Below are 27,784 nucleotides of genomic sequence, written 5' to 3' on the forward strand. Positions count from 1 at the left end.
TGCCATATGAATGGACAAATAAATTGTGATGTTTTAATACAATGGAGTACTATGCAACTATGAAAACAGATGAATTACAACAAAAAGCATCAATATATACTAATTCTAAGTATTGCATTGCTGAGACTCAGCCTTCTTTACATATATGTTTTCTCTTAGTCCCAAGACAACACTGAGAAATACATATTTTAAATCATATTTTACAGAGTACAGAAGTGAATCTCAGCAATGGGACATATAACTAACCTACAAGTTCAAATAGCTGGTGACTCACCCAGACATAGTAACTCAGGCACATTATAGCTACCTCATACAGCCCATGACTCAGTATGTCATATTCCCCTTCTCAGACTCAAGATTTCCAACAGTACATTCTGAGAGTATCCTATCTTCTAGTTCAAATTTCCAGTCGTGCTAAACTTTACTTCTCATTCTCTTTCACATGTTAACCACACCTCCTTCACCTTTGACTCATCTTTGTTGTCACACTCTTCTTTCAAGTTCTTCACAGTTAATTTCAAAGAGGGTTATTTTATTTTTTAAAGAAATCAAAAGTCTTTTCTGGTATAAAAAAAGAAAGGACATATTGAAAGAGAGGAGAGAAAAGGGGAGGGGATCGGAGGGGGGAGGGGAGGAGAGTAAGGAAAAGAAAGAATAAAGAAAAGGAAAGAAAAGAGGGGAGCATATTTTCCAAATATGGTGAATAAACAAATGGCAAAAATTATCTCATTAAAAAAACAGGGTCTACTCTTGCACATGCACAAAAATTAACTCAAAATGGATTAAAGATTTGAATGTAAGACCTGAAACCATAAAACTCCTAGAAGAAAATATAGGCAGCACACTCTTTGACATTGGTCTTAACCACATCTTTTCAAATACCAGTCTACTCCAGCAAGGGAAACAAAAGAAAAAGTTAACAAATGGGACTACATCAGACTAAAAAGCTTCTGCACAGCAAAGGAAACCATCAGCAAAACGGAAAGACAACCCACCAACTGGGAGAAAATATTCACAAATCATTTATCAGACAAGGGGTTGATCTCCAAAATATATAAAGAACTCATACAACTCAACAACAACAAAAAAAGAAAACAAACAACCTGATCAAAAAATGGGCAGAGGACATGAATAGACATTTTTCCAAGGAAGATATACAGAGGCCAACAGACACATGAAACAATGCTCAATATCACTAATTATTAGGGAAATGCAAATCAAAACTACAATGAGATATCACCTTGCACCAGTCAGAGTGGCTATAATTAGCAAGACAACAAACAACAAATTATGGAAAGGATGTGGAGAAAAGGGAACGCTCATACACTGATGGTAGGAATGCAAAGTGGTGCAGCCACTATGGAAAATAGTATGGAGATTTCTCAAAAAATTAAAAATAGATATACCATATGACCCAGCTATCCCACTACTGGGTATTTATCCAAGGAATTTGAAATCAATGATCCAAAAGAGATTTATGCACCCCTATGTTCATTGCAGCATTATTCGAAATAGCCAGGATGTGGAAGCAACTCAAGTGCCCTTCTACAGATGAATGGATAAAAAAGATGTGGTGTATATGTATACAGTGGAATACTACTCAGCCATAAAAAAGACAAAATTGTCCTATTTGCAACAACATGGATGGACCTGGAGGGTATGATGTTAAGCGAAATAAGCCAGACAAGAGAAAGAAAAATCCTGCATGATTTCACTCATATGTGGAAGACAATAAATACATGGATAAAGAGAATAGATTAGTGGTTACCAGAGAGGAAGGGGGTTGGGGGGTGAGCAAATGGGGCAAAGGGGCATATATGTATGGTGATGGATAAAAATTAGACTACTGGGGGTGAGCACAATGAAGTGTATTCAGGAATTGATAAACAATAATGTACACTCGAAATTATGCAATATTATAAACCATTATAATCCCAACAAAATTACTTAAAAAAATAAAAAAACAGGGGCCAGTCCTAGCAGAGTAGGTAAATTCATGCGCTCTGCTTCTGCGGCCTGGGGTTTGCCAGTTAGGATCCTGGGTGCAGACCGACACACTGCTCATTAAGTCATGCTGTGGCGGTATCCCACACAGAAGAACTAGAATGACCTACAGCTAGGATATACAGCTATGTCCTGGAGCTCTGGGGAGAAAAAACAAAAACAAAAAAGAGGAAGATTGGCAACAGATGTTGGCTCAGGGTCAATCTTCCTCACCAAAAAGGAATCACTGCTTCTAAAAAAAAAAATTCAAATGGTGCAATAGCAATTTTTTCCTCTGATAGGTGAAACTACATGGAAAGATTAGGTGAAAAACCAAATTACGCAATATGCAATTTATGCTGAAACCTCAAATTTCCTGGCCGATCTTCAAAATTCTGTGGTTGATTTTACTAAATAGAATGTCCAAAACTAAAAGTCCTTAGCACACCATGGGTAGCCAAAACTTTGAGCTAAGAAAATTAAGTTCACATCCTTCTGCAAAATTAAGAAAATCAAATTAAAATGAGAAAAAATACTTAAATATAAAAGCAGTTTTCATAAAAACAAAGTACATTTTAAATGGAAAACCAATTTAGACAGAAATCTACCTAAACTCTTTAATTTCTTGTGGAGAAAGAGCAGAAAGGAATAATTTATACCCAGGATTCTTTTGAGGCAAACAACTCTTGGTATAAAAAATAGCTATAATCTAGTGGGATACAGTTAGAAGTCCTCGACCACATAAGAACCAGAAATGGTAGCTTAGGCAGCTATGGTCCTGGAAGATCATAACACCTCAGACACAAAGGCACAGGTTTGCTGCAATTCTTTGTGGAGTAGCCCCATTCTCCAGTCACTCAAGCAGATCTTTGTCCTTTACAGCAGTGGTTCTAAACCTTTGCTGTACCAGAATCAACTGGAGAGTCTGATCAAACACAGTTTGCTGGACCCACCCCAGTGTTTCTGATCCAGAAGGTCTGAGATTGAGCCCAAGAATTTGCATTTCTAACAAAGTGACCAAAAGATGTGACACTGTGGTTCTTGGGGACACGTTTTGAAAATCACAACCTGAAAACTACCATGCTAATATCTTTACCTGGCCAAGTAGATTTCTCCCTACTCTCTGGCTGCTCCCACTATTTCCCAATAAATCCTTCTTCTCCCCTCACCAAAACCCCTCCCCCCCATCTCACAGGACTTCTCCTTGAATCTGGACTTTTTTTTCTACGAATACAGAGAGAGGTAGTATCAGGAAAAAACCCTGATGCTGACCTGTGGAGGGCAGTTCTTGTTTACCCAGGTGCAAATGGCACTAGCTACATTTATCATTTTCCTGTATCTTCTTCCAACTCAGTGTGACAAACTTCATACTCATAGGCAATTGCTGTCCAAAATGGGAATTTTTTAAACTTTGCCTAAAGAAGCATCAGTCAATCTTTGTTGGAATGAGTACGTGGGGAAAGAAGTCTACTATCCACTTAACTGGGGACACATTTTTGTCAATATGCCTTTTACAAGGCACTTATTCTGATTCTGCATGATCCATTATTTTTTTCCTTAAAGAACCAACGAATAAAGTTTCGCTCTTAATTTATTATACTGTTTAAACTAGGCTGTAAGGAACTGGGAATGTTTACCAACTGTACAATTTAGCAAAATATCCCCGATGATTGCGGGGGAAGGGGGGTTGCAAAAAAGTAACCAGAGAAGCAAAACCATTCAAAAGAATTGTTCCTCTAAAATGAGTTCCTTTGAAGTGTTTATGGTAGTCATTATATACTGAAAACTGATATTTTTAGCCACCCAGCAGGTTCAAACTATTTTCTAACTAGTCGTTGAATACCTCAGATCTCCTTTACATGTTTCCATGATTTGTACTGTATTTAACTCTTGACCTAGGTGATATTAAAAATATTTCCATGTATGCTATAACTCTTAGAGGTTATAACTGGTGGACTTCCTCATCCTCTGAAGGCCAAACCTACTCAAATAACTTGTGTTCCTTTGTAAATGCAACTGGTATAAAAGGGCTGAGTGGCTCACAAGGGAACTATAATCAGCAGATGATGCTCAACTGGTATGATTTTACTGAGCCTTACCAGGGTGTGTGTAGCCTTACTGGATGTTGTTACCCCCAGGGTACCTTCTGATGGCCTAGGGGCATTCTCTGATTGGTAATATAATTAACCTACCACCAGTTATTAGATAGTTTGAGTATTACCTCTGGACATTACGACCAAAGACTGAAAAGATCTGATGGGAAAATGTCAGCAGCACTTTTTACCAAGGAAAATGGCTTTACAAGATTCTCCAGGGAGGGCAGGAGGGACCCTGATGCATTAAGCAGTGTTAGAAATGTACAATAATTTGTATGATGCCTCCAATATTGGTAACTCAAGACATTCCATAAATATCTCATCTTGTTAATATTACCATGTCAAGATGTCTATCACTTCCTTTACATCTTATGACCCTTCCATCAATGGCAGAACTGAAATTTTGGAAAATTGTAATAATTGTTCAGGATAGGATCATATTAGTAAGCACAAATCAGGAACAGAGAAACAGTAGATTGAAAATTGTTTCATGTTAGGCTTAATAACGTAGCCAAGGAACCTTCCCAGAAACCTCAGTTTATAAGAGAAAATGTAAAGGTCTCTAAACAGATACACAAAAGGAGTATTTCAAGCCTGTAAAATAATAAAGAATAACCACGATAAGAGCTATTATTTATTGAGAGCCTGCTACATTGCTAGTACTATGCATGAATTTTTTCATTTATAACTTGCAACAATTATAGAAAGTTGGTTCTATTATTATTCCATTTTGAAGATAAGGAAATGGAGGCTTAGGGAGTTTATTAGCCCAAGATTATATAGGTACTAAGCAGCAGAGCCATTGTTTGAACTTGGGGATACTGGACTCTAGAGAACAAGCTTTTGAAGCCTACACTATGCTTCCTACCCATGAGTCAGATCTTACCTTCCAAAGGAAGTGAGATTTGAGACTATGCCCTGGGCTTGTTGCTGGAGAGTAGCATCAAGCCTCAGTTTTGATCCCAGGAGATCTTCACCATCATGTTCACAGCAGGGCCCATAAAGTGAGCACGAGACCTGTGCAGTCACACAGGGCCCCACTCTCAGAAGAGCCTCATGCTTAGTGTAATCCTCTGCCGTTGAAACACTTAATAAATTTTGAACAAGTGGCCTCATAGTTTTCTTTTGCACTGGGCACTGCCAATTATGCAGCTAGTCCTGGCTTATGAAGTTGGCAACCCTTAGTCTTCAAACCCAAAGCAAATGACAGCAATTATAATGATCATGAAGAAAAGAGAACAGCATTATTTTAGATGAAGAATACTCATCTTACAGATGATAAAACTGAGCTGCAGAGAAGTTAAATGAGTTGTCCAAGGTAGCACCTTTGTCACTGGTAGGTTCAGCAATCAAACTGTCATCTCCTGATTTGAATTCAATAAGGAGGATATGAGAGTAGTTCTAACTGTTCCGTGAATTCTATAAGAGTGAAAAATGAGATCCCTTCGAATTCTGATGCTATATAATGTCAAAAGTAGTAACAGCTTAGATTTTAAGACCTCGAAACAAAAGTGATAAAAAAGTTTAACTCAATGAGAGTGAAACAAAGTGGTCTCTAGCCTCACGCTCCCCTAGCATCATACTTCCCACCAAATAAGGACTCTTTGGATGTGACATTTGGCCAAGGCAAGAGAAAATCAAGTTCCTGGTAAGGTCAGTCCTACTTGTCTGGATTTTACCTCATTCTTGCAGCATCTTGCCTTTCACCTCACAGAGCAAAACTATGTAATCAACAGTCAACAAGTTGATAAGAGATCTTTTGAAAGTTCAGAGGATATTTCATAGAGATATTAGTGTTTGAGTATTACAGACTTCTGATAAATATCCATTGTAAATCAGCAATCTTTTAATATTGACCTAAACATATATAATTGATCAATAGACATTTATTTTTTTAATATGAATTCCCTTCAGTATGTTCATTTTTGAATGGAGTCTTTTTGTGAGTGCATGCACACACACATGCACACACAACCCTTCTTCAGTTTAAAAAGAATTTGAGAATACTTACAAATACTCAAATGACAAAATGCATTTAAACAAGTATATTATTCTTCAGTAAAAAAGTTAAAAAATAAACAAGTAGGTGAGAGGGGCCGGCCTGGTGGCCGAGTGGTCAAGTTCGTGTGCTCTGCTTCAGTTGCCCAGAGTTTTGCTGGTTTGGATCCTGGGCACGGACATGGCACCACTTGTCAAGCCACACTGAGGTGGCATCCCACATGCCACAACTAGAAGGACCCACAACTAAAATATACAACTAACCACTGGGGGGCTTTGGCAAGAACAAGAAGAAGGAAAAAAAAGAAGATCAGCAACAGATGTTAGCTCAGGTGCCAATCTTTAAAAGAAAACAAAAACAAGTAGGTGAATAAATTAGGGTGACACCTGCAGGGAGGTGGTAGGAAAACCAAAATAGTTTCACAAACGTCATGCTGTAAGTTGTAGTATATTATTAGCAATAGAATACAAATTTGGCTCTCCACTTTCTCAGAGAGACCACAATAAGGAAAACATTATTAGTTACAAGCTTCACAGTGACCGTATGATACAAATAAACCACTTAGCAGAAGCACCAGCATCACCAGGAGTGATAAGAAGCTTGCAACTGCTGGGACTGACATCTTCACAGCAGCCTTTATCATGTGTTCAACAGTGAGTCTCTTTCATGGAACTCTTTCTTAATGTGTGCTGATGGCACATCACTGAAGGCAATTCTGTCAAGTCAGATGGAAAGCAGGGGGTCCAGCTAAGCAGCTATCTGCCTCCCTATCCTAATACAAGGATACAGGTTAGGTTACAAAAGGACAGGATAGATTGTCTGGTTCAGTAAAGCCCACCCTACTTAGTTTCTTTCAAGTGAGTTTCTGTTTCCACTTTTCAACCTACATGGTCTCAGATGTTCTAGCCTTTGATGAGGATCCAGAACCGCACTTCCTTTAAAAGACCCAAACAATCAGCTAATCTAAAAAGAAGAGTCATACCCTTTTGTGAAAATTGAAACGAGTAGCTACAAGGTAGTCCTAAACAGAAGATATTCTACCTCTGCTTATTGTAGCTGTGACATGGTCTTAAGTTTTCCTTAGAACACAGTTGTGTCATTGCTCATACACAAAAGCATAGACTCCTAAGCCATAGAGCTTAATACTTCTAAGTCATACTTCTAGGCCATGGAGCCAATCTTTAGTACTTTCTTTGTGGAGAAAATTTAATGAATTTCTTATCAAATGCTTACTGTTGCCGAACAATATTCCCAGCAATGTGTCTCTCAAGTTTAACTTTAAGCAATATATGTTCCTAGCAAACTCTCAAAGACAAATGAGCTGCAAAACCTATCCCTAGTAAGGGAACAAGTTTAATTATTGCATGAGTTGTCAGATATGACTTCAGCATGTAACAGTGACCTGAAGTCTTTTTTTGTTTTCTCTGAACCCTTCAATGCAAAAGAAGTTTCTTGGCTTATACTTTTCAAAAGGTACAAAGGTAAACTACTGATTTGGAAGGAGTGGAGCCAAAGTCGGATTTACAGTGTGGCTAATGAAGCTGAAACTGTAGGACTCTCACTTGCATGGCCCTTTCCAAGGCCCTGTGCCTGATTCTGTATTTGTTTTCTTATAAGCTTCATACCCTGCAAAACTCCACCACTTTATAGAATACTTGTCATCCTGAGACCTCATTGGTTGCCCCCTATCAGCCGTGTTTGGTTTTTTCTTATAAGTAAATGCATTTTGGCAAAGTACAAAGAATACAGGCTTCGGAGTTAAAATTCTCTTGTTTCTGACCCATGGGTATAAACTTGGGAAAGTTATTAAACATTTCTGTGACTCTGCTTATCACCTGTAAAAAAAAAGAAAAAATGAAAAGAGATAAAAATTGCAAGGATTATTATTATTTAATAAGCCCACATTCTTCACAGTGCTGCTTTAATAGTCAAGTGAAATACTGTATAAAAAGTAGAACAACAAGATGACGCCCTTTCTTTTCTTCTAGTCCCTCCCTCTTATTATTCCTGTGCATATAGAAACACTTTCTCTATCTGGGCCCACTCCAGAAGCTTCTCCTCTCACTCAGATGGCTTGACACGCTGACCTCACTCCCTAAGGGAAAAAAACTGACTGAGATAAGTTGTGTCTTGGGACCCTATCTCCTATTCTTCACTCATCTTAGAAAAATTTTAACAGCTATTTGCATTATTCCTGCCAAAAAGAGTGTCAAGCTCATGACAACAGAGGCACTGGGGTGCACTAGAAGGAATGTAGGCTTTGAAATTAGGCATATATGGGTTCAAAGAAAAGCTTACAAACGAATTCACTGGTTTGAGCATCACTTTTCTCATCAATAGAGTATAAAAATATCTACTTTAAAAAGTTGTTGTAACTGTATGTGAATTACATCTCAATAAAACTTTTTGTTTTAAAGTTGTTATAAAGATTAAATTAAATATCATAAACACCCAATTAACACCAATTGCTGCTTAAAATGATAGTTGTTGTCTTTTATTTTTTTTACATCTACGCCAATTCTGTTGGTTTTACCAAGAGCAATAAGTGGTTACTGACAAAGATACTTAAGGAATATTGGAAAAGAGGACGGACAACAAGCACTGTGGAAGTTTAATCACCATTTTAGCTTAATTGACTATCCAATCTGATAATGCTCTTTTCACCTCTCTAAAGAGGATAATTGAGAAATTATTTTCTAACTAGATTTTATCATCCTTTTGCAACAAAATCTAACATTTTTCAACCAAAATTTGCCCCACTCACACAGGATAGAATTAAAAGATTCCCAATATTTTTTGCCAAGAGAAAATCACCCTCAGACAAACATTTTGTGTACTCCCACGGTCTTCCTTGGTTTGAACTTAGAACACTTGTGTGAATCATTTACATATCATCTGACAAGGCTGCCTTCTTGATAGAGGGTAACTAAATGTTCAATCACTGGTAAATGAGAACAGAGTACTCATGCACTAATAATTGCCATGAGAAGGAGCACATAGCTGAAAGTTGGTAGAGCTGTTAAGATTAAAGAAAGGAACTTTCATTCTGCCACATCATCCAATGTGTAGAGCAGGAGTTTCCCCTTAATCCTCAACAATTTATCATGTCTAATTTTTAATGTTTCTTGGGCTCTCAGTGGTTGTATCCGTCAATTTTGTAAACTGAGAATCATGGGCAAAGTATGAACTGTTCATCAAAGCACAAACTTGAAAAATACTAATATGTGTACATATGTGAATATATATTCAGATAGATAGGTAGATAGATAGAGTTATAGATATACAGGCAGACATAATTTAGCCAAACAAGAAATATTTTTACTAGTAATGCTTCACTGTTCTTGGAATACTGGAAACCAGAAGATCATTTCCTTTATGAGAGACAATTAAATCTTAAAATTTTCCCTTATTTGAAGATAGTATCAAGTAGTGATGGAGTACACAAGAAGTCTGAAGAAGAAGCTAAGAGAGACCAAAATTTTCCTGTGTAAAACAGGAAGCTAACTGAGGGGGTTGGGGGTTGGGACTGCAAGTGATTGCAGTCTAAAAGGAGATGGGGAATAAGAAGACTAATTAATGAGAATATTCTCTGTGGAACACTGAGGGATATGCATTGTCAACCCTACCATCTACTTCTCCCATATAATCTTCAGAAATATTCATATTACTTACTGATACAAAAACAATTATAGTGAATGATAAGAAGTGTTGTGTCCTACTTAAACACATGAATAACAGGAAAACACAGCTGCCCAAGTGAATATATGGGTTGCAAGTAAGGGGGCCAACTGTCAGTCTGGGTTTGCCCAGGAATGTCCCATTTTGAAACTGAAACTTCTCAGCCCAAGGAAAACCAGGATGATTGGTCAATGTAATTACACATGTTAGGGTATAAGCACAGAGTCCCACATAAAGAATGTGAAATATTCAGTGTAAATTCCTTCTATCTGTAAACTTTTTAAGTATTTAAAACAATCATGAAAAAAAGTAAATATATAGACATATATATATATATATATAAGAGCTGTATAGGAATGACTAATTTTAATATTTAAATTGTGCTTTCTTATTCTATGTTCAGGCGTTAAATTCTAATAGAAATAGCAAATTAAATACAAAGAAAACCATCCAGAGTGGAATGAATAGAATTGTCCATCACTGTCCTTTTTACTTCATTAAATCAGCCTGAAAATGTGAACCCCCTCACTTAGCTGCCCAAAGACACTTCGAATCTTTCCAGAAGGATCTCTTCCTTTCCCTTCCACTCCATCTCCCCTTTCATTTAAAGCAGGTGGAATCCTCAGGGTTGGGAGTTGTTTCCCTCTGCTGAGACCCTTCTTGCTCTGTGGGAGCTGGTGGGTTCCTTGTGTTCAGCTGGGGAAACAGGAAGGAGGCTCAGAGTTGTGCTCACAGCACCACCTGGTGCCAGGTCAGGGTCCTCCAGGTTCTGGAGCTTTGTGCTAGCCTTGCTTCAGGTTCCCTGATTGGTTGGCCTAATCAGTTAAGTGTAAAATAGAGGTCTTCAACATTTCCTTTGCATCAAAATCAACTATGGAACTTTAAAAAAAAACAGATGCCCAGAACCTATCCAAGAGCCTGGAGCAGAGCCCAAATATCATTATTGTTATTAAAATCTCCCAGGAGATTCTGATGCACAATGAAGATTGAGAGTCATTAATCATGATTATAAGGTAATGAGAATATATTTGTTCCATTTTGTTTCATTTTAGATGGACATGTTACTGGACACAATAAAATATGGTGCCCATCCCTACAAAGCAACACTTTCAGGGGCAAAAACATTCGTTAGGACATGGTGCTAGACATGGGATTTTAGAGTGATAAAGGAAAAATGTAGGCCTCTCCCTTCCCTGTGAGTGGCATGGCCCATCCTGGTATAGCCTAGGGATCACATCTAAGACCAATTCTGCTCCAGGCTGTAGGGACAAATACTCTCTCCCTCAGCATGCTTTGTTGAGGTTCATGTCTCCTTGTCCTTTGTTTCTCTGAGAATTATAAGATCTAGATAGAGACACTTTTAGATATTAAGATAATGTAAAAGCTGGCTTTTGGCATAAGCCTTAGTTCTGCCTGTAGGTTAGGCAAAAAGAGTTTTCTTATGCTCCAGGTGGCATTTTCTAGCTCACTGCATAAATAAATACAGGTATATCACAAAGAACATCTCCCTGGTTAACATTTCCCCAGTAAAAGTCTCTTAGTTTTTAATACATAAACTTTATAAAACATATGAATCTCAAATTACAACCTATTGGCCAATGGTTCTCTGGGAAAAAATGTATTTATTTCCCCTAAACTCAAAGGAACATTTTTAGCTAAATAATATTCAGGAAAATCTGAAGTTTTATTTCAAATCTAACCAGTAGAACATTCGAATCATAATGCTTTTTTTTGTTGTTAGTGCTGTGGAGTTGATTCCGAATCCTAACGATCCTGTGTACAGCAGAGCAGAACTCTGTCCAGTCTTTTTGCACCATCCTCTCTCCTTCTCACACTCTATCAGACAATGCTGTACTGCTATTCACTGGATTTTCAAGGCCAATTTTTTCAAAAGTGGGCTGTCAGGCCCTTCTTCATAGTCTGTCTTAGTCTGGAAGCTTCGCTGAAACCTGTCCAACATGGGTAACCCTGCTAGCATTTAAAATATCAGTGGCATAGCTTTCAGCATCACAGCAACACGTAGCCACCACAGTATGACAACCAACAGACGAGTGGTGTGATTCCCTGACTGGGACATGAAGCCCGGCCACGATGATGAGGGCAAGGAATCCATGCCACTAGATCATCAGGGCTGACTAGAATCATACACTTCAAAATCAATAGAGTGAAAATAAAGGGGATATGAATTTGGAAGCTACTGGCACTAAGCAATATTGGTTATTTGGTTTTTATAGAACTATATTAACTGTGTGGTATTTAGTGTGTGTGTGTTTGTTTTAGCAGCTTTTGTTACATTTTAAAGAAAGGAGTTGAGGGTTTTTGGGTGATGTGTAATGAATTATCATTTTTCCCATTTAAAAAATTGGAAATACACACAGAATGTCTGAAATTGAAGAAAAAATTAGTAACATTATGCATGAAATTCCTGAGTCTTTTTGTGTCTTATTAGATGGAGTTCTTAAACTATGGTGTTCAAATATATTCTTACAAATATTTTACGACTGTTTGATTTATAAGTTTCTGCTAAATGTGTGATAAAATTTCCAACCGTGATTTTGAAATTGTCGTATTTTCTTATAACTAGGTCAGTTTTTGCTTCATAAGGCTCAGGCTTTGCTGTTAAAACCATATAAGTATGCAAAGCTTAGGTTTTCTTAATGGATTTTCTCTTTATTTTTCTCTAGTGTTTCTCTTTATCTCTATAAATGCTTTTTGAACTAAAGTATATCTCATGTGATATTATTATTGCCATATCAACTTTCTTTTCATTACTGCATTTCGGAATTTTAATACTTTGTTTTTACACAGTTTAATATCTGAAATCAAGATGCATATGCAACTGATATCAGAGTTTAGATGGCTTTGCAGTTGGTTTTTTTGTTGGTATTACACGAAAAAAAGTGTGTCTTAAAATGGATGGTGTCTTAGATTCAAAGAAATACAGTATTTACCTGACATCTTTTTCTATCTCTTTATTTCAGCTCTTTTGTTTGGTTATCAGGTATGCCACTATAAACAGCAAACAGCTGGATTTTTAAAAATTCACACTGATTGTTAATCTCTGTCTTTAAATAGGTGAGTTCTATCACTTTATAATCTCTTAAAAATGTATGATTTTTACTTATTTCTACTACCTTATGTTGTGTTTTACTTAGTTTCTTTTATTTCTGTCTTCTCCTGCTGGATTGATAAAATTTTCAACATTCTCTTTTGCTCTCTATTCCAGGTTTCTAAACATGTATCATATTTACCATATTTCTCTTTAGTCTCTTGGTTAGACTGGAGGATAAACAGTATCTGTCCTCTCTAAGAGGCAGAAAAACTAAATCTGAATCACCAAGAAATTGTTATTTGTACAGAGTCCTACAATTTGCTAATATAAGAACTAATAAGAGACAAATTGCTCTTGAAAATTCTATCAATATCCCAACCACTTATCTATTGTAAGCTTTTATAAGACTATATTAAAACATTTATTTTTCCAAAATATATCTTCTAGTATTCAAACCATAACCAAAATGAACAAGCCAATTAAATGCAACCAAAGAGACCTAAACTGACTGAAGATGGCATGTAATTATGGAAAAGAGACAAGAAATAAGGAAGGCTCTTAGGATTAAGTTGGATGTCCAAGGTAAAAATGAGATGGCATTACAAAATACATGGAAGGAAATAGAAACATTCCTTTAAACAGATTTCAATCTATGAAGAAAAATGAAAAAAAACGTGTCTGCTTAGTTACAAAGGGAAGAGGATGAAAATAGAGGACAAAGTGAAAAAAATTACTTTTTAATAATTTTAAATCATTGTGAATACAATAAGATAATAGAAAAATAAAGAAACTGCAAACGAGAAATCTGGCAGAAGTAGAAAAGAGATGGTCTAATAGAGGTTAATTTAAATTTGCAGTAACTAATAATAGCTAACAATTACTGGGCCTGCTCTGTGCCAGGCAGTGTTCTGAGTACTTTGCATCTGTTAGAGGAGATGTCCTCTAACCTGCGCAGTAGTACTGTGGAGTAGTCTGTCATTACTGTCTCCATTTTGCAGTTGGGGAAACTGAGATACATAGAGACTAACTAACTTACCCGACATCACACTGCTAGGAAGAAAAGGAGACAAGAGCCAAAGAGAATTTTTCTCCAGAGTCCACACTCTCAATGATTACACGCAGCATAATCTGTGGGCAATGTCCCTAAAGACCCTAATGTAGAAGGCCTTGATTAGCTCTTCCGAGACAACAGCTATAAGAATTACCACCACGTGGCCACAGCTTCTGTTACATCCATAATGGGGTTCCAGTTCAGTAAAGCATAGCTACTTGAGTCCTTAGGTTGTTTCTCTTCCTCACTTCCTCTTGTTGCCTCTCCATAACCTTTGCATTCTACAAGCATCTTTGATCCTTATAAACTCAAAGGGACTTGTTAACTGGGATGATTTTTGAGTTTTCCAATGTAAGTAAGATGAGGCATTTACCAACAACATTCTAAATGGTTCAGTTTTGAAAATGTTCAACAGAAAAAATTGGTTAAAAAATATAAAATAAATTCACTGTGCTAAGTAATTAAAAATTAAATTATTTTAATCAACAAAATAATACACTGTATGGATTTATGGCTGCGGTCAGGATGAAGCACCATAAAAAATGTAGCATCATATGGAAAAGTAAGTAAAATAATAAAACAAACAGGAGCCAAAAATACTGAAAATGTAAGATCAGTCTGTTATATTTAAATCCACTGGGAAGGTTATTAAAGTACTATGTGGAAACTTTGAGAGGAGTCACACAAAGAAGACTAAAAAGATTGGTTTGAGGGGTTTGTATTATTCTGTTTGGAAAAAAAGAAGAATGAACTTATAAAGATTCCTTAGGGAATCTAAATAATACATCTTAAAAACTATGCATAAAGACACTCATCACCACATAACTTTAATGCCAAAGTAAAACTACATAAATATCCTGTAATGTAGACAAAATTGAACAAATTATGAAACACCCCTTCACAGGAATATTATGCAGTCATTAAGGATAATCTTGATGAAAGTATGTAGTAGCATGAAGTATGCTTATGAGACTACGGTAACATGAAAAACCTTAAAACATGGTACAAAATCAAATGCATAGAATGGTTACTATTATGTTTCATAAAGCTAGATAAGGAGAAACAAGATTGGAATGACATATTCTAAAACACTACCAGTACATATGTTTAAGTGGTAAGAATCTTGACACTGATTTTTGTTTTCCTTTTCTAGATTTTCCAATTTTTAATGAGCATATATTATCTTATTATAAAAATACTATTTTACATAGAGAGGGCAATAATGAGTAAATCACACCTCATTTTTGAAGAGGGATACATTTAAAGTAAAACAGGATGAAGAGGGAAACAACAGGAATAAAGAAAAAATTTTAAATTGACATGAACTATAACATGAATTAATATTTCACGGCAATCTCTTGATTCTAACAACCCTTTCACCCTACAGGACCAGTAACCTATCATCCTGTCACCTTTTCACTGGCCCCCACTTGCCTCCCTTGCAAACCTTCTCTTCCTATCTTCTCAGCTTAAATGACAAGAACAGTCATTATAATCACCTTCTTGCATGCCCCCTTAACTCTCTATTCTACAAGTTTCTTCTACTAACTAGTAGAACCATACCTTGGTGAAATCCAACACTCTGCCTACTTATAATAACCCACAGAGCTGCTTGTAGCTGAAGAAAAGCACACAAACTAACCCCAGGTGGACTCTTAATGTTGCCAGGCAATCTTACTAACATCCCCGGAACATACACCTCCCTCCCCTTCCTTGTCAAATCTCCAACATCCTTCGCTGTTCTAATTTTTAGCTGATGATCTTGCTTCATATTTTATTGAGAACAGAAAAAAAGGAGCAATCAGAGAGAACTTCCACCTGTTCCTACCAACACATCTTTTAAACTACCTGTAACTGGACCTATATACTTGGATTTCTTTCCCATTACTGTGGATGAGCTGTCAGTGCTGCCAGTAAGTCTCCCCTGTCGTATTTTGCAGGTCCCATTCCTGCTCACTTATTCAAAGAAAATGCACCAACAACTCTCCATCTTTCCTGCGTTACAAGTGTATGTTCCTCTATTGTGTATGTTCCTCTATTGTATTTTTACCATAAGCATAAAAACATGCTGACACTTTTGACATCTTAAAAAAAAGTCAACCAAACCTGTCTTGATCTTACTTTGCCCTCTAGCTCCCGTCCCATATCTCCCCTTCCTTTTGCAGCAAAAACAGACATACAAAAAGTACCTTTTCTCTTTATCCACAAATATTTTTTCCTCTTTCTCGTGCCCACCAATCTTTTTCATCATTTCCCAGTCCACCAGAAATACTCTTGCCAGGTCACCTATGACCTCCCATTGCCAAATTCAATGGTAAATTCTCATTTCTCATCTTACTTGACCTATCAACATCATGAAAACAGCTTATCACTCTGCCCTCCTTGAAACATTCAGATGGTATCACTCAGGCCATATCATTCTTCTGTTTAAAACCTTGTACTGGCTTCCCTTCCCAACCAAGTGAAAGCCAAAGTTATATGGCCTATATGGCCCTATTCTATAACATCTGGCCCCATTACCTGTCTGAGGTCATCTTCTAATACTCCCTCCTTCCTCACATGACTCCAGACACGCTGGCCTTACTCGCTATTCCTTGAAAACAGCAGGCACATTCCTGCCCCGGGGCCTTCACCCTTGCTGTTTCCTCTGCTAAAGTGCTTTTTCCCCAAATATCTATGGTGACTTCCTCAGCATCTTTAGATATTTACTAAAATATCTCCTTATTAATGAGGCCTTCCCTGGCTTCCCCATTTAAAAGTAACAACTCAACACACACTCTTTGTTGCATTTCTCTGCCTTATTTTTCCCCATACCACTTACAACATCTAACATGCAATATATATGACTCATTTATTTTGTTATGTCCTATTTTCCCCACACTGGAATGCAAACCCTATAAGGAAGATGATTTATTTCTTTGTCTATTTTGTTCACTCCTGTATCCCCAGAACCTAGAACAGTTTCTAATACATAGTACATGCTCAATAAATAATAATGGAACGAATGTTGAATGAATTTCATGTCCCCTTGAAAACTGAAAAAGAAATGAGCTGGATTAACAGGCCAAGCTCATGTGCAACAAATCAATGGAAGTCTGTGAAGGTTTTCAAGGTGGTTTGCAAATCTAGCATATAGGTAGTTTACATGAATGGCTTTCTTGAGAGACATGCCAACCACACTGTGAAAGTTCTGGGAAGACTAACCAAGAAATGATATATTTAAATTCCACCATCTATTAGTTCTAGACCAACGTGAGAGAGGCTGCCTGCAAATATGAGATAGGGGAAAGAGACAGAGACAGATAGTTAGACAGACAGACACACATACAGACACAGACACAGAGAGATATACAGAGAGAAAGAGGGAGAGAGAGAGAGAAGGAGATTCAGGAAAGATATGAGACTCTGATTTCTATCCTTCCACCTTCTAATCTATATTATGATCTATGTTATATGAGAGGATTAAAGTGTCTCATTGTAAGTGAGTAGACCAGACAGTCACAAATATTTTCACTCTCCTAAATTATCTTCAGATTCATACATTGGAAAGCTAGTAAGTATCTGAATTCTTTCTAGTTTTTACATCCATCCTAAGACCTCATTCTGTGAAGATTTGAATAGCTGATTCCTGACCTATCTTGGTTATCAATTTCAAGCATTTGATCTCCAAGTTCACAAAGACAATCATATGAAGTGATATTCTAAGTCAGTCCCCACTGGCTTTAATAGATAAACTCTTAGCTTGACTGAGGCCAGTCTTTTGTATTCCAAAGTGACTTAATAATAAAAGACGGAAATCTAGAATATGGAATAACTATAAATAAGTGGCACTCTAAAGATAGATAATTACCCAATGGGTAGTCACAGGACCAGGCATAGGGCAGTAAAAAAATAAACCATGACCATTTTATATGTTTGTTCAAACATATATAAATCATATCATTTTGTAATATCAAATATAATTACAATTATGCCAAATTAAATGCTTAATTTTGAAAAGTTTTCCTTTCAGCTTCCTTTATTTGAAACATTTTGATCCTACTATTTTAACTATTATTCAGCATTGTATAATATTTAAAGCCAAAAATTAACTAATAAATTGTTACTGGGTCTTGACATTAAATAAAATTTTTCTCTCAATACAAATTTTTCAGAACTGACAAATGAATATGAGTCAAGGCATAATAAATAAACATTCTTCTTTTGACTCTTTTGTTCAAAAAGGAATTGGCAGTGTCTTTTTCCATTCTCACAGCCTGCACAGATAATTCTAAAGCATGAAAAGTCTGGAGCAGTCCACAGCTTCAAAATGGCAACAAAGCCATAATCTGTTAGTTTTTGTCAAACCAAGAAAAATGGAAGGGTTTTTATCACAAGGTTTTTTTTCCTAATAATAACCCAGTTTTTCATTTTTGAGAGGCTGGCTGTGAACCGTTGTTAGTGACAGAATGATCAGTGGACATATTTCCGTGACTTCTGCTGTTACAAAATTCAATTTGATGCTGACAAGAAGAACAAGTATTACTTCCAATAATATTTGCTTTCTGTTTTGTGAAAATACAGACTTTCCTTGGAAAACACAATTGCCACCATGTACACAAAGCCTATAAACAAGGGAGGGTATTAAAACTCAGAAAACAAAGCACTCATATTTTATGGATGGTTTGCTTACCTTTCTGTCACATCAGCTGCACCAGTCTGAACATTCTTGCTTAGTGGACATTTTATCTGTATCTGCAAATGAGTGGTAGTAACGCAGCATCTACTGTATCACTCATGGTCCACTAAGGAAAATAGAAACCATATGAGGTATTTCAAGCAGAGGGGACTAGTTACAAATGTGTCTGGGAGGCTGAAAGAGCAAAAAGCAGAAGGTGATTTAACCTAGACATTGATACCTGCAAAAAGCAGCTACTATACCCAGTGCCAGGGAAACAAACGGGAGGAGGAAGTGGTAGAACACAGGAGCCTGCTTGCTAATACATTTCTAGGGTGCCTCAAGAGATTCTGGGAATACCAAACAGGGGCCCCCCCATGTCAGTACTTGGACCATGGATAAGGTGCCATGCAGTGGATACTTGGACAGCTAGGGCAAGATGTGTTGCACACAAGTCTGGAAACACAACAGGGCCCTATGTAACTGGTGCTGGAACTGCTGAGGAGGTACCACTCAGGTGGAGCCCAGGCTACTAAGGAACTCTGCTTACAGGTGCTGGTATAGCCAAGGGGAATGCCACCTGGCAGGTGTGGGGATATCTGAGGTGGCATTGGTGCTGGAACAAGGAAGAATTCTGTACTATGGGTACTGGAACCTCCAGAGGATACTGGAGTCCATAGCTTTTTGCCACTGCCAATGAAGGTCCAGAAGCTGAAAACAGGAAGTGAGTCACTTTCCTCCTGCTTCACTTCTCAGTCTTTTACCAGGACCTCTGATTGGCAAGACCTAACTGGAATGTTGCTGGCAATAAAAAACCTGGAAAGATAATTTGTGGGGTATCAGAAACCTACAGCACAAAGAAGAGCACAGAGGGGCAAAAATGGAGGCGAGAGCAAACAGGCAAATGGCTGGCACATTTCCTATCTTCTATGCCAATTTTTCTGTAGTATTTATTAAACATGACTGTACCTAAATTCGCTAATGAGAATTTTGTTATCTCATTTTTATCACCTTACCAAAGGAATAAAATAATAAATAAATAAATAAGATATAAATAGAAGATAAGGATATAATATATATAATATGTATACGTAATATATAACTATACATTAGTGACCGTATTTAAGCCTGCTATTGAAGAAGTTCTGATTTTTTTCAACTTTAATAAAGGCACATTTAGTAGATTTATGCAAGCTACAAAATGATATCTATCTTTTGTTACTGTCATGAAGTCATGTTAATGGTCTACTTAAACCCTTACAATTCTGTTCAAATTCCAATATATGATGTTATTAAGCAGATAATTTATGCAAGAAGTATACAATCAAGGAAAATTTATTAGCCTTTGGTAGAGTAAAGATGACCTCTAATTCGATTCTTAGTTATCTTCTCATTGAGGTTCCCCCATGAATCTAGACTGGCCTTAGTGATTTACTTGACTAATAGAAAGCAGGAAAAGCAACGTGCTGGGATTTCCAAGTCTAGATCACAAAAAGCCTTGTAACTTCTGCCCAGGTCTCTTTGAAAATTTGCTCTGGGTGAAACCAGCTGCCGTTTAAGAAGTTTGGCTGCCCTGAGGGCACCATGCTGGAGAGGCTACATGTAAGTGCTCTGGTCAACAGTCTCAACTGAGGTTTGACTTCTAGTCACACCCTGCAAAGTGCCTGACATGAATGCGAAGCCATCTTGAACCCTCCAGACCAGCCCATCTGCAAACTGAGGGCCACAATCCACGCCATGAGGAGCAGAAAATCACCCAGCCAATGCCTACCTAAATCTCTGAGCTACCAAATTGTGAGATATAATATAAAAGATTGTTTTGAGCCACTAAGTTTTGGGGTAGTTTGTTATGTAGCAAGAGATACTGGAATATGGTCTTTCTAATAAGCAAAGACATGCACACGAAAGCAAATTATCCATGTCAAAATGTAACCTGGCTATGCTGGCTAAATCACCTAAAAAAAACTGAATCACAAAATAGTACTCAAGAAGCTTCAGAGATGAAGTATTCTCATATCTTACTAATGAAATCGAAAATTATTACAGTATTTAAGGGAACCTCTTTGACAACGGGAAGCTGATACAAGTTGAGTTTGGGGTTCCTCACCACGATGAGTCCTTCAAGACACTGGGAGGGACCCTGATAACTTATGTTTGTAATTTTGTACTCTTTTTCTCAAAGAGCCCCCTTCCCCAAGTTGTATAAATTTCAGGACCCCCAAAATAGAATCTCTCCCTGGGGAATACATATGAATAATCATAAAACTTTTTTAGCCCTTCTCAGTACCTTGTATTTTCCAAAGAAAATAATTCAAAAGGAAGAGGGACAACTATGTTTATAAAAATCTTTTTCAGAGAATTATATATAATAGAAAAATAAACTGAAAATAACCCAAACGTTCTGTAATAGATGAATAATTGGGTAAATTATAAGCTATCAATTTAGAGCATGATGTCATCTTCTAATAAAGTAGTTGCAAAGTCTTTAACAACATGGGAAAGTGTTTATAGTATGTCTAAGTGAAAAAGCTAATCTTGAAAGTTTATATAAACTACTATTGCAAGAATAAAAATGTATATGCTACAGATAAAAACTAGAAGAAAGTTTGAAGAAGTGAGAACAGTCATGTTGAGGCAATGGTCATTAGATGTAATTTTACCTTTAATTTTTTTTTTATTCACATTTCTCATCTAACTTGCAGCTCACTTCAGTCATTGGTAAGTGATGCAAGCTCTCTCAGAAATCAGTTTCTGAGGTTTTAAAAGAGATATCCTGTAAAAGCTGCAGCTAAACCAAGGGAATTACTGTAATGCCCAAATCTAGGGAAAGCAGGCCCAGCTGCGAAGGGCCACTTCTCTCTTCTTTGCAAGATGTAATGTGGAAAAATAAACTTCTCATTAGGAAGGTAAACTCAGACTCTTGGGGAAGTTTGGCATCTTTCTATTCCCTTTTTGCCTCATGAATGGCAAAGTAAAACTGTTAGAAGCCAGAAATCAAAGAGCCAACACTGTCTACATCCCCATACCCTCCATCTTTACACAAACAGGTATGTGCCTGAACATGCAGCCACACACACACATTCCTTCAAGTAGACATGTTTAAATAAAACTTTAGCTATTGTAATAGTTTTTTGGATATTGTGAAGTGGTGGAATAGAAATAGCAAGGTCTAGAGGCTAGTTCTGGGTTTGTGGCCAGCCGGTTAAATGACCGGCAGTGACTCCCAGCTTGCTGAGAGCTTCCATGTCTCCATCTATAAAATGAGAAGATCTTCACGATGTGATCACCAATCTCAGCTCCTGCCACCATCATCTGACTCTATTCACAAGTGAAATGGGGTCCATTTAAAAACCAGGGAACTTGTGAGGCCAAGCTGCACTGAGTGGGTTTTATCTATTTTTTATATCATAATTTTAAATCATACAATTTTAGATTATATAATTTTAGGTGATAGAAAAGAATTAAAAAGGAAGCCAGGTTCTGACACACAGCTCAGTGGTGACAGAGGCAGGGAACCTAGCTTTTCTTTTCTTCTCCAGACTTAGAAAACAGTACAATAAAGCAATGGCCCCCTTCCATGTTCTTTCTTTTTAGTTTTCTTTAGAAAGAAAACACAGGGAGAGACTTTTTAATCTGGCCCCACAGCAGAGGTATCAGAAACCTCTTAAGTAGGACTCACTCCTTTTACTCTACCCTTAAAAGCTTACACTTGACTCATTCAGGTCATTAAGGTGAAATTCAGGTCAACCTCTGGGCTCCTCTGGCTGAGGTCCAGTAGGCAACTATGAAAGAAAGACCAAGTTAGGAAATTTATTTCCACACAAAACATCATTTTTCTGTATTCAAGAACAATAAATAAAGTCTGCCTTTCAGATATGTTCTCACAATGTGAATTAAAAATTGCCTACCACGTAGTTTCCATTAAAAGCCATGCTGATACTAAGAGGGGATATGTGAACCATTCATAGCACACAGTTCTTCTAGTCTTATTACTAAATCAATTTCAATCACAAGGCAACTTTAAAAGTAAAGCATATTACTACAGCCTCCTATCAAAATGGCCTTTACAGACTGATGACTTAGGACTACTTCCTTGATATCACTCTTGGTAAAGATGAGATGTGACCATATACAAAATTTCTCTATGTTTTTGTAAAACTGTAATCATGAAACTTGCCCATTATGTTATCATATAAAGCCATGTATGGCAAATTATTCTCACAGTTTGGGGGTAGGAAAAGTTTCTCCTCCTAATCCTAATGTTTTCTCTTATTAAAAGACTGGTGTTTGGGGCTGGCCGGTGGTGCAGCTGTTAAGTTTGCATGTTCTGCTTCTCCGCGGCCCGGGTTTGGATCCCGGGTGCAGACATGGCACTGCTTGGCAAAAGCTATGCTGTGGTAGGCGTCCCACGTATAAAGTAGAGGAAGATGGGCATGAATGTTAGCTCAGGGCCAGTCTTCCTCAGCAAAAAGAGGAAGATTGGCAGCAGTTAGCGCAGGGCTAATCTTCCTCCAAAAAAAAAAAAGACTGGTGTCTCCTCCTACTTTGGGTTTTACCTTGGCTACTAAGGAAACTTAGGTTGGGTTTTTGTGCATTTGCAGTAATTTCCCGCATCCCTGGTCTTTTGTTTATCTGTTTGTATAATATAATTAATCTCTTCACCCAACTCGCTGTACCTTGTCAATATTATGGGAGGCTTAGCTTTTATTGTTAATGGCTTTCAATTTTATTGTATATGCATTTTTATGATTAAGTACTTCAAGTTATATTGGAGAAAGGTGGTATATACATATATAACACTGTGTGTTGGTATATGTATGTGTGTGTGTGTGTGATGTGCAATATCTGCTATCATTGTCATAGAAAAAATATCTTAGAACTGAAAAGACTTCAGCAATAACTTAATTGAATGGTTTTAAACATAATTCTCTTATGCATGGAGAACTTATTTATTCAAATGAAATACTTTTCAAAACTTAAAGAAATACAGTTGGAAAACAAATAAAAGCAAAGCTCCTCTGGTTGAAAGGTAAGAGGATGACAGCTGTCTACCCTCACTTTGCTAGCCACCATTTTCACTGTAGTGGGGAGCACTGAACTCATCATCATCCCACAGAACTCATCGTTTTCCATGGTACACATTGGAACACTATCAATCAACTTCAGTTGTCTCCTTTTATAAATTTGGAAACTGAGGCAGTAACGTTATGAGTTATCTAAAACCACTTACCTAGTTGGTGATTAGGTCCACACCAGATCTCAGCTTCCCTGATTGCCAGGTGTTTATTTTTATCACAACAGAAAGGTCAATTTTAATATTGGCTTAAAACTAAAATTGTGGAGTTTGAAAAGGGTTGAGTGATCTGAGGTTTTGTTAAAAACTAAAGAGAGTCTAAGATTTCCTTAAACTCAACAAGACAGCAAACATTATTTTATCTATTTTTTCCTCCTTCCAGGCCTAACCAGTGAGGGGCTGCCCTCTCTTCTTTTCAGGTCTGCTTACAATTGGTTCTGCCGCTTGCCTATTCCTAATGCAAAACTAATGGATTTAAATTTTTTTATCCTCTAAGCAAATAACCATGTGGCTCTGCATTTTTTGTGTATTAAATAAGCATGGCTAAGATAAAGATTCAGTGCAATCTTAGTGACAACTTGTTTTTCTTTCTTGGGCATTTTTAAATGTTGACTGACTTTGATTTTTAACATTATACATATCAAATTCCTTCATCTGTTAGTAAAACCTGCACATGTCCTTGCGTATGCACTATCAATAAACTGAGGACTGAATAAACTGGAGGGGTAATGTTGATTTTACAAATGTCTTCAGACAAAAACTAAAAACATAGAATGTAATTGTATGATGCACAGGGATTTCAGACAAACTTTGGATATATCATGCAAAGTTTTAAAAAGCCATATTTGAGCTGCAAAATTCAAAGCCATGATTCTTCACACTCAATTTCAGGTGGAACAGAAAAGTTTGAGTCAAATTTTGATCATCGAATAGTAGACTTAACATCATGGGTTTAAGAAAAATGCTTCCAAAGCTACCATTTACTGTTTGTTTTCATTTTTATTCCTTGACATATATATACAGGCTTATTTTGTCCACTAGAATATATAGGCAATTTCATTTATAGAAATATTTATTTAATAAAAACAATTTCAAAATAAACACTTTCAAGGATCATAAGAAAAAAGTACCATTCTCTAGTGGTGAAACTCTGTAAGAGCAAAGCCATGAGGCTAACTGTCTTCCAGTTACCACACTGACTCATCTAAGTAGAGAAGGGATCAACAGGAAGGTCTGAAGTTTGGGTATTAGCAAAGAAACCTCAAGAAGACTACATGCATCTGGATGTCCCCGAGAGCATAGGATACCTGGGGCATGGAGGAGAGTGATGGAAAGAGAAGCAAACTATTGCCAAAAGATATTGATCAAAGCAATGGCTGATCTCTTTTCACAAGTGCTGGGAAAAACCTGGCACTAATTAAACTAGTGCCTGGGTAATGTCCCAGGGACTTTTCTGAGCCAGAATTAGGCACTGGATCCAGAGGCAGCATGGGAGATCAAGAGGGATAAAGAGCCAAGCATATCATGCTAGTTCAGGATATAAACAATGAACAAAGCAGGATTGCCAAGGACTCAGTTTAATGGATGCTGGTCTCCTGGTGGGCAGGAGAGAATGAAAGGGGATCAGTTGGCCAACATAAACATTTAAAGCTTATCCAGAGAAGTAAACATTTTGTTCAGGCTCCACCCTTTGATTATTCAATCTTGTCTTGATAAGCAACTAAAGTCTGCCCCTGGTCCTAGCCTCCATTCTGGAATTCTCCACTCAGATCTCAGCCTCATTTTTAATCTCTCTAGTTCCCTTCTAAGGAAGCAAGATTTTTATGAGGGTTACCAATTTATGAGTCAACATATATATTATCCAATTACATCAATCAGAAGAATAAATTCCATACACCATAAGCAGCCTTAATATAGAACAAATCCTTCCAATGAGAGACAAAATAGGACCAAAAGAATAATAATCCGAATTGGCATAACAATGAAGAGTTCATGAAAAAGAGAGATCTACAGAGGACTCTTAGTAAATCCTTAACCATAGAAGTATGATGCTGAGACTGTGCAAAGAGAGGCTTTTTTAAATTATTAAACATTACAAAATACTTTTTAAAATGCAAAGCCCTCTATAATACTAGATCCTATGTGAGTTATTATTCTGCTGGCAGTAAAAAGGGATGACGGTAATAATAGTAATTTGAATTTATGGAGGGTCTATCATCTTAGAACTCATGCTTTTGAATGTTAGTTATTACTCCTCAGAACTATTTTAGAAGAAAGATGGCCGATGTTATTAACTCCTTTTGCAGATAAGAAATTGAGACACGGGCAGATTATGTAGCTTATACAAGGCTTGCACAAGGAAGCTGGGAGTAGAAGGAAAAATTGTTAAGACACGGGCAGATTATGTAGCTTATACAAGGCTTGCACAAGGAAGCTGGGAGTAGAAGGAAAAATTGTTAGCTACAAAGGTGAGAATGTGGTCCATAGATAAAGAGTTGGCAGAGTTGACCTTCTTCTGTCCAGACACATGGAAAAAGTAGGCATCATCCCAGCCGATGATATCTGAGGCAAAAGAGGATTACACAGAGCAAAGGCCTGAGAGTGTGTGTGGAGTGCTGGAGGCAACAGCTTAACCCAGGAGACACCAGTGCAATATACAGGTAAGAGGCTTGGCTTCTTTTGTCAGCACAGTGGACACTCTGGCATCCTTGTGGTCAAAGCCAAGCCCCTACTCTAGTACCACCCTCCGCCACCACATCTTCCAACGACACCAGGGAGATTATCACATAATCATCAGGAAGCAATCCCTTCAGAACCACGCTCTGAAAGAAGGATTAGAAACAGAATAAGTACAATTGCTCAAACTAAATAGGAAGCACATAGCAACAACAGAACACTTATTAGCATGAGAATTAAACATCAAAATGAATGAAGAGGACTTCACAGAAGTGAGTCAAGAGTACATAAAGTGTCATCCAAAAATAACACTACAGAATCCACTTTTAATCCTAACCACCTTCTTTTAATAAAAAATATAGACTTTTTATTTTAAAACAAATAATTCTTACTTATTTTTACTTTAAAACAATGTTTAAAATAAATTTAATAATAAAACTAAATGTTCTATAAAATGAATCAATAAGAAAGTTGTGAATTATATGTATTTTCATAAAGGAAAAAGGCCTTACAAACAGAGTTAAATCAGTTATGATTTAGCCACATCCTATATAATTATTAGCAAGATAGAGAAAAAAGGAAAACAAGTGGCTATACCATTTTGCATGCACATGCACACACATACACATGCATACACACAACATACACTCATTTAAAAGATTACTAGAAATGGAGAGCTACAGATAAATGTAAAAATATCTCTCCCATTAGCAAACAATATTGTCATATTTCAAAATAATAGCAATAAAAACAGAAGAAAAAACATGATGACATCCAAGAAAAAAAAGAAGTCACTGAGAGACCTCTGGTATCAACATTCTCAACCAACTTACTGGTCATAATAACAAATCCTGGAAGAGAAAGTAAATTGTTGTCAAATTGCAACAGGCAAGAGTGCATAGGTTAATCACAGGGAATTTCAACTTTAGGAAACAGCCAAAGTGAACTCAAGACACGAGAGATCAAGCAATGTAATTACATAAGAGGAGAGCAGAAGCAATGTGCTCAACCATCAGTGTCCAATTTCGTTTTTCTTGAGCCAGAAGAAATATTCTCATTGATGCATGGCTAGGCCTTAAGACATCCCTCGCCATCCTAAACTGGAAACATGGGTGCTATCCAATACTGGAAGTTTATAAAAGCCAGGCAATATTTTCATGCCTATCCCCTGCTTCTGGGCAGACTGGACATTCAATGAGAATATCCAGGTACCATATAGTGGCCAGCATCCATTCTGAGAGGCCAGTGTCCACGCCATATCCATTGTTGAATATTTTTAATATCACTGCATCCAGGAAAGTATCAATCTAAGCCTACCCAGATAGTTATTCATCTCTCTTTTTTAAAGTCTTCAAAGATGACTGGGTATTATTTAGTAGGATGGATTTCTATGTTTCTTTATTAAAATATATGTAATCTAAAGAGGGGGAAGTGGCACTATGTCATCTAAATCGATGAATCAAATATAAAGACCACCTTGGTGGGTGTTGGTCAGACTCAAAGGAAGGTGGACACAGT

General features: G+C 37.0%; 1 protein-coding gene across 5 annotated transcripts in view; it reads right to left on the minus strand.

The window, feature by feature from the left end:
* Positions 1–27,784, minus strand: part of MACC1 (MET transcriptional regulator MACC1) — a 73,982-nt gene that overhangs the window by 32,450 nt on the left and 13,748 nt on the right. For 3 of the 5 annotated variants that reach the window (XR_006524549.2, XM_070509969.1, XM_014830611.3), the window contains exon 2: positions 18,532–18,643. The exons of 1 other annotated variant lie outside the window; for it this stretch is intronic. The gene's annotated coding sequence lies outside the window, so the exon portion shown is untranslated. Of the gene's footprint in view, positions 1–18,531; positions 18,712–27,784 lie in introns of all 5 variants that reach the window. One more of the 5 variants, XM_070509961.1, reaches the window with a different exon arrangement.

This window comes from Equus asinus, chromosome 1, assembly GCF_041296235.1.
Source record: "Equus asinus isolate D_3611 breed Donkey chromosome 1, EquAss-T2T_v2, whole genome shotgun sequence".
Classification (NCBI taxonomy): domain Eukaryota; kingdom Metazoa; phylum Chordata; class Mammalia; order Perissodactyla; family Equidae; genus Equus; species Equus asinus.